Source organism: Dasypus novemcinctus, chromosome 13 (genome assembly GCF_030445035.2).
Source record: "Dasypus novemcinctus isolate mDasNov1 chromosome 13, mDasNov1.1.hap2, whole genome shotgun sequence".
NCBI classification, from domain to species: Eukaryota; Metazoa; Chordata; class Mammalia; order Cingulata; family Dasypodidae; genus Dasypus; species Dasypus novemcinctus.
Genome location: NC_080685.1, coordinates 83,231,329 through 83,239,890, shown reverse-complemented (window position 1 = coordinate 83,239,890; position 8,562 = coordinate 83,231,329). Strand labels below are relative to the sequence as shown.

Below are 8,562 nucleotides of genomic sequence, written 5' to 3'. Positions count from 1 at the left end.
GAGTTGGTGTGAAATATCTTTGCAGCTTCTATAAACTTATTTCCCATGACTGATAGTTGCCATCGCATTCATGCAAGTGGATCCAACTCTGACCTGTGACAACCTGGAGGCAAGTGTCAACCCATCATTAGTTTCCTCGAAAGAGCTCATCTCTCTAAACATACTTTGGATTTAATTATTTTCCTGAATATTGATGAGGTCAAAAGGATTGCTCATATCCTAGCATGCAGCATTTCATTAGAAAAGTCCCATTTGTGCCTGCTTCTTCCCCCAAATCTCTCTAGGCATGTTTTGTCACCCCCAATAGCACAAAGACCAGTCACCAAATGCTTGGCTCTTTCTGGTTTCCCTTTCTTCAATTGCCTTGTTTTCTCCCTCCCTATAACCCCTGTATAAGAAAGAGAAATAAATAAAGCTCCAGCTTCTATCTCTAAAACTTTTATCTTCATACCCATCACTTTGCTCAACAAAGAACCATCTAGCTATCAAGATCCAAGCTCTATCACGACTGTGGGCAATTTTAAACAACAAGCCCTAAACTTTAAACAGGTTATACTACACATGTCCCCAAGAAAAGTATTCCCTGATCTTTCAAGGGAGTAATTTTGGCTTAAAAAGTGAATTTTGTTTTATTTTAAGTGGCTAGTTTGTATTTAGTTGAGTAATTTTAAATTCCTCAAATTATCTAACATAGTGTTTTTTTTAAAACTATATTTATAATCAGAGGTAACATAATGCTTAAGGGCAGTGGACCAGTGGTGAGGGCGTCTGCCTACCACATGGGAGGTCCGCAGTTCAAACCCCAGGCTTCCCTGACCCGTGTGGAGCTGGCCCATGCGCAGTGCTGATGCGCGCAAGGAGTGCCCTGCCACGCAGGGGTGCCCCCTGCTTAGGGGAGCCTCACGCGCAAGGAGTGCGCCCCGTAAGGAGAGCCGCCCAGCGCGAAACAAAGTGCAGCCTGCTCAGGAATGGTGCCGCACACACGGAGAGTTGACACAGCAAGATGACGCAACAAAAAAAGAAACATAGATTCCCGTGCCGCTGACAACAACACAAGCAGACAAAGAAGACGCAGCAAATAGACACAGAAAACAGACAACTGGGGTGGGGGGGAAGGGGAGAGAAATAAATAAATGAAATCTTAAAAAAAAATACTGCTTAAGGGCATAAGAAAGGAAGGAAGACCAGTGATGTTACTTAGTAATTAATTATGTGACATTAGGCAAGTTTCTAAATCTCTAATTTTAGTATTTTTACCTAAATTCTAGGGTTTTAGGATTGTAAGGATTAAATTAAGTAATAATATGCAAAATGCTACTACAGTGCCTGGCAAATAGCTCTCAAAAAGTGGTAGTCAGTTTTTTAATTTACTTGGCAGTAAACACATTCGATCTGAAATATTCAGAATTGAAAACTAACATAAAATAAGCTATTCTTATGAGGGGTGGAGATTTTTAAGGTTAAATTTATTGACTTGCCTAGCATAATTAACTTTTTATATATTTTAGTACTCTCAGTAATGAAAATGCAATTGCTATATTTTAGTAATGCTTTTTATTTCTACATATTAAACTTATTGGGTGTAATTTTTTTAAAAATGTATATTTTGGAACACTGCCCTTAGAGATTTAATTCAATAGATCTGAAGGGAGGCCCACAAATCTCTTGTTAAGCTCTCTCGGTGATTCTAATTCAGCAGTCCATGCTTTAATAAATGCTCGCACTGATCAGTAATATAACAACTATTTAAGGGAAAGTTTTGAGCTCGAACCACAGATGCCAGGAACAGTCTTAACAAATGCAGCCTCACAAAGTGTGACCAATGACTTCGCTTTTCCTCCATCAGGCCAGAGTCATGAGAGCAGGATTCTGAGCAGCAGTAGCAACAGAAATGAAAAGGCTACAAATATTTCTAAGGGCAGTGGAGAGGGAGGTTTCAGGGTTAAGAACATGGAATCCTAGAGAGGACCAGTAGAAAGGAATAAACACCTTCAAGTTTAAAGGTGGGGGAGGGGTTCCCATGTGTAGGATGTCCATATATTGAGCAATCTTAGTTCAAGGAATACATGTACCAGTAGCTGTCATTTTTAAAAGAGAAGTAGGATTAAACAAAAATAAAGAGTACATGATATCACAGTAAAGAATAAAAGAATACCATTATAAAAAACAAGGCCTTAGAATTAGAGAGAACTAGATTTAATACTTTCTATCTGTGACACTTAATCTCAATCCTCATTCCCCTTATAAAATATGAAAAATTGTCCCTACCTCATTGAATTATTGTGCAGGATAAATAACAAATGTAATGCACTTAGCAAAGTATGCACTCAATAACAATTAGCCATTATCATTAACTCTTTCTTACCTATGAGAACAGAGCCTGGCCTGTAGCAGACACTCAATAAATACTTGTTGAATGGACAAATGGCTAAATGAATGAATAAATCCTTGTTCATACATATAATCTGACTTGTTTGATCAGAAAGGTAGATAGAAGAAATGTTACAAAACAATAAAACATTTGGATAGGCTACTTTTTATATACTCAGTCCATGGGCATAAACATAGCTTACAAAGATTTTTAGGGGACCGATTTCCCAAAAAGACCTGTTAGGATTAAAAGTTAAGCCGTCGAACTGGGGCAGAAGGCTCCTTCCCTGTGGCAATGCCTCACTCAGGCAGCACCCAGTAAGGAGTGCCAAGGGGGCCCAGCCACACTGGGTGGCATCTTCGCGTTTCATTGTGGGGAGACAGGCAGTCTGCTTCCCTCTTCTTCTTAGCTCTTGGCTCCTGAGGAGACACCACCTCTATTTTCCAGCTGTAGAATATGTAGGAACTTTAAAGATTGACAGTGATGAATAAACTGAACTGAAAGGAAGACAAGAGTTAGAGGTTCAATTTGTGGGGGATGATGGTGTTCTTAATCATATTCTTGGAAGAGCTAAATTAAGAAAAGTTTGACCTCAGCTTTTGGTCCACTGCCAAAGGATGAAGATGATGATGATGATGATGATGGCAGAAATTGATTTGGAGGAATGACCAGGAAGTCTTAAAAGATCAAAACTATGTGGACGCTTTGAGAAGAGATGTTCAAGACTCCTTGAAAAATGGCTCTGCTGCAGATGGTGGCAATAAAGTTTATTCTTTTCAGCACAGAAACCCTCTGAAAAGATGACTAAATTAGCTTCAGAACTAGAAAAGCACCAAGAAAAAATGTTTCATGCAATTTAAAGGATGATCTGCTATAATGGTGTTTCTCAAAGTAGCCAAGGGCATTCTACTTCAGAGAAAACTCATTTGAAGACCAATAACAAAACTGAATATCTATCAACAGCACCTAGAGATTTAAGGAAAAGATTAGTAGTTCTAATCTAATTCCGACAGTGAAAGTGAATATTCTGCTTCCAGCTCTGAGGATGATGATGGAGTTTGCACTGGAACATGTAGAAGGCACTAATGAAGCCATATGGACCTAAAGGATTCAAGCTCAGAATTGAGTAGTTTCAGCTTCTGTTTGCAAAGAAACACCTTCTAAGAAAATGAAAAGAGATTAAATAAGTGATTAACAGAAGAATATTTTGAAGCTCACAGTAGTTCAAACGTTTTAACTTCTGATAGAACACTGCAGAAATTAAACAGAGCTACACTAGATTAACAAACTTCCTTCAATTTATTGAATAAAGTTTCTCCTTCCTTTTCTGCTGAACTTAACTAAATCAACAACATAACTTATTTCATAAACGGATGTTGCAGTTACACTTGGGGTTTAACAATGTGCTTTATGATTTGTGTTCTACGAGAAATTTACTAGAAAGATTTCAAACCACCATGTTGCAAGATTTCATTCCTGTTCTTACCAATGGCTTCTTTCCTGGAATCAGTGTGAAATCACTCCTGAATTGTATAGCAGAAGTCCTTGGTCATGCAGGTGCTTTCCACAGTGTGCTGGATCATCTAGATTGGATAATAAACAACTTTAAAGTAGATTGTACTTTAAAACTCTTCCTACTTAACCAATATTGGATAGCTAAATGTGGAGAGGACAGTTGTCATCCTTACATAACATAATACTTTATAGTGTCCACCCATCACCTCAATGCTCCTCTCATATGGGATCATGCAAAGCAGAGTCTTTAAAACTGCCTCCGGTATGCAACTACTGTATATCGTCCATACACTGAAGAAACCTCCTATGAGAATTCTTTTCTGGTTAAACAGTCTGAATCATTACCACTTAGTTCCCTGACTTGTGTCTTATGAAGCCTTTCTCCTAACGCAAGAGGGGTTTTCAGGCTACTTATAAACTATCAGCTAGGTAACCAGAATAACCCATCTTACACTGGACTTTCTTTTCAAGATTTTTACCAGCAGTGTTGGGAGGCATTCCTTGCCAATAGTCACCTAACACTTCAGGCCCAGTTAACTGAGCTGAGGAACCACAAGCTTATTAGAACAAAGCTTAAAGAAGAAGGGAACAGATGAAGCAGAGTATGTCTTAATTCTTGTTGGTAATGGAACATTGACTGATTTCCTGGAAAAGGAAGAAGAGGAGGCTTGAAGTTAACTTCTGTGGAAGGGTTGTTGTATCCTGGCTGCCACTCTTTTAGTTAAAGGGGTGCTTACATCCAAAAATAATAATAATCTATAGAACTATGCTTAGGGTAACTTTAGTGTAAAAAGAAATTCACTTCTGGTTTTTCTGAAATTAATTTCCTGTTCAAATAAGCTGTAAAAACTTAGAAATTTAAATTATCTTGCAGAAAAAGTGGACTTTGATTCTTGGTCCATGAGGGCATAACATGGGAGTAGTCTTTTAACTATCTGACCTTAAAAGCTTCACTGGTTAGAGTCACAGAATGTGGCATTGCAAGGAGCTCCAAAAGTCACACATCTTGTTCAACTTTTAACCCAGCATATAACACCTCAATGCCCTAAGGCCTTGACTTGAGCATTTCCAATATCCTCAAAGGGGACAGACAAGAATTTCCTATAAAAGCTTTGAGCTTTTGGGGAAATAATACTATAACTAACATTTTGCATTATTAATTTTATAATCATACTTTATAGATATATGATGATATAAACTCTTATATTTGTCTTTTTAAGCCCATGGATGTAGACTGTTTTTGCAATTGCTATAAATTAAAACTGTAATATTCAATTTGTTACATAATCTCTTCCGAAGCACCATCTGTGGCACCTCTCAGATTATAGTATAAGTGCCCTATTCTCAAACTTTAATACGGCAGATGTAAAAAATCTCTAAAAACTACCAAATGATAGAACAGTGGAGAAAAAGAGGAAACTACAAGTAAATATAACATAAAATATGTTCTTGAGCATTCACTATTTAAAAATGGATCATTTAAACAAAGGCATTTCTCAATCAAAAACATTCATTCATAGCACCAGGTAGTTTTTAAATGAATTTAAATACTCCCTACTTGCAAACAATCTTCATTTAATTTTCATTCTACAATTTTCTACTCAGGACAATTGATAGTATAAAATTTAATCAACAATGTCAATTGAGGTGTATTTGTGAAATGACTTTCTTTAACTGAGAAAGAAGATACTTAAAATTCTATTGAACAGAACATAATGAGAAGATATTAGTAATTTCTAAAATATATTTTAAAGGAAATATGAAACAGATATTTTTTTAAAACATACACCATAGGTATCAGTTCCAATAAGTAGCTAAAAAGTACAAAGTTTAATTGGAAGATAATTCTTAACTAACCGATTTAGATTTTTATCATATCTTATTTCCTTAAAGCTTAAAGTGAAGGATGACATTTTTGTAGTTTTAGAGTCAGAAAAAGAAGTACATGAGATACTAGAAGAGTGCGTATGTGTCAAATGTGGGACAGTGAAAAGAGAAAGTTGAATAAAAAAGACTTGAGATGTCACTATAGATATAGTTTCCTTTGAATTATTAATTACAAAGTAAAAAGTACATTCTCTATTTTTGAGAGTTTGAACTTTTCCTATTATTAAATAACCTCTATCAAGATTTTATTATCAAATGTATCTATATGTGTTTCTTCTTCCACCAAATAAAACCAATGAATTTTTCATAAGACTTGCCTACTACTTGATCCCTCTTCTTCCACAATATGTTTTTGCCCTTTGATTTGTAATTCATTTGCAAAATTTTGCCATTTCTTTAAGCTTAATATTCTCAGTCTTTACTATTTTTCTTTTACATTCTTTCTTTGGGATGTATGTGCCAATTGTCCCAATTGTTTTTCTTTTTATCCTCAGTGGCTTCAAAGCCTTTGTTTTAATATTAATACATTAAAGGACTATGGCACTGATACCTCTCGTAGTTGAAATCCTGACTCAGTCAACTCACAGGTTAGCCTTCAGCAATTCCTCTCCCCTCTCCAAGTCTCCTTTCCTCATTTTAAACCAGGGTGAATAATGCCTAACTCATAAATTAGTTGTGAATATTAGATAAAGCAGAAAGTAAAGGAAGGGTCTAGCATGTAACCTAGCATATGGTAAAAGATCAAAAATATATGTATATTAATTCCCTGGCTTTCACTTTCCATTAAGTAGGCAGCATCTGTCCTACCTCAGAGCTCTTTTGGTTTTAACCAGCACTTTATGTAAGACACCCCACAAAACATTTCTGCTTTGTCCTGGTTCTATTTCTGGAAACCTTTCAAATGTCTTTTAAATGTCCTTATCCTCAAATCTTACATATATTTTGTTTTAAAACTGATTGTTATTTGAAACTATCCAAGGTTTCCTTTTCAAGTTCTTGACTTTTATCTTCCACTTTGCCATCTTGTTTATTGTATCCTTTTCTTGAACTGCCAAGTGGCTTTTTCTTTGTAAAATGTTCCTTTCTTTTCAACAGAGTGCTCTATTCCACTTGTCATTTTACCTAGCAAATGGAAGGCAAAATTTGACACCAGGTTGCTGGGATCCAATCTTTTCTTAGTCGAATCATAGTATGTTTTTAAATGGAGTAACTGTGTATTAGTCATGCTTAGCACACTTGCCAGATATGTGCTCTGCCTTCTCACTAAGATACTTCTGTCCTTACAGTGTCTGCATCAGGCCACCATACAGAACTCCTAGCCAAAGGAAATGTACAGGGAAATTACTAAACAAAAACAACAAAAATAGAGCTGTCTTGTTTCCTTTTCTAATGACAAATGAAATTCTCTTTTATTGTTTTCATTTCCTTTTCTTTTTACTTTTTGTTTTTACTGTATTCATCTTACTTTGTTTTTGAATCTCTGGTGTTTTTCTGATTAGAAAAGTATTATGTGTTTTCTTTATTTCAGTTTCCTAGTTTCCTTTGCATCTTCTTCCTCTCTACATTAAATAATAAAAATTCCTACTAAAAGCCTTGACTTGATATCTTTAATAGCACATTTCCATTTCCCCTGATATATACCTTTAATGGAATAACATGTAACTTTAATTACAAAATATAACAATAATATTTCCATTTTTTACCATTTAACTTTGTACTTTTACTTAAATTTCCTTTATTCCCCTGAATAGCTTTATAGTCACTCTTCCTCATCTATTTTTTTTCAGGTTTTTTTTTTCACTTTTTATTTTTTTTAAATGTTTAATTCAAAAAAATATAAGAGGTCCCCATATACCCCCACCCCCCTCACCCCACTCCTCCAACATCAACAACCTCGTTCATCATTGTGGCACATTCATTGCATTTGGTGAATCCATTTTGGAGCTCTGCTACACCACATGGATAATGGTTTACATTGTAGCTTACACTCTCCCCCAGTCCCAGTGGGCCATGGCATGACATACAATGTCCAGCATCTGTCCCTGCAGTACCATCCAGGACAACTCCAAGTCCTGAAAATGCCACCACATCATATCTCTTCTTCCCTCTCCCTACCCTCAGCAGCTACCGTGGCCACTTTCTCCACATCAACGCTACAATTTCTTTCATTACTAATCACAATAGTTTCATTGTAGAATAAAGGCAAGTCCACTCTAATCCATACTCTATTCCTTCATCCTGTGGACCCTGGGATGGTGATGTCCACTCCACCTCTATATTGAGAGGGGGCTTAGATTCCACATGGATGACAGATGCAATTCTCCTGTTTGCAGTTGTAGGCACTCCTGGCTCCCTGGTGTGGTGGTTGACCTTCTTTACCTCCCTATTAGCTGGCCAGGCTAAGTCCAATAAACCAGGGGGTAGGAGTTCTTCATCACCTATTTTTGCAGAAATAATGCTATCTTTGGAGCCATAGCCAGGTCTGGAATCCATATCATTGTCACTTTTTAATTTTCATAAAATTTGATTGATTTACTTCTGAGAAGATCTACAGGCCATAAGCTCAATGAGAGCATATCACATAGAAATCCCCTTTTCCCTTCCCTCCAATCATTGACTTTCTTCATTTACTGATTAAATCTGAAACCTGGGCCCAAGTACTGAATATTGGTAACTGCAAAACACACCTCAAAAAGTCCTAGGAAGTACTGGAAAATGCAGTAACCTCACTGTATCTCTTGAAAACAAGTTTATCACTACCCAAATACGTTGTTGAGGTATAAATGAGA

The 8,562-nt window shown here is 36.4% G+C and overlaps 1 pseudogene; it reads left to right on the top strand.

Annotated features, from left to right (window-relative positions):
* Positions 1-2,862: 2,862 nt before the first annotated feature.
* On the top strand, positions 2,863-4,558 carry LOC101433146 (origin recognition complex subunit 2 pseudogene; annotated as a pseudogene).
* The last annotated feature ends 4,004 nt before the right edge of the window (positions 4,559-8,562 follow it).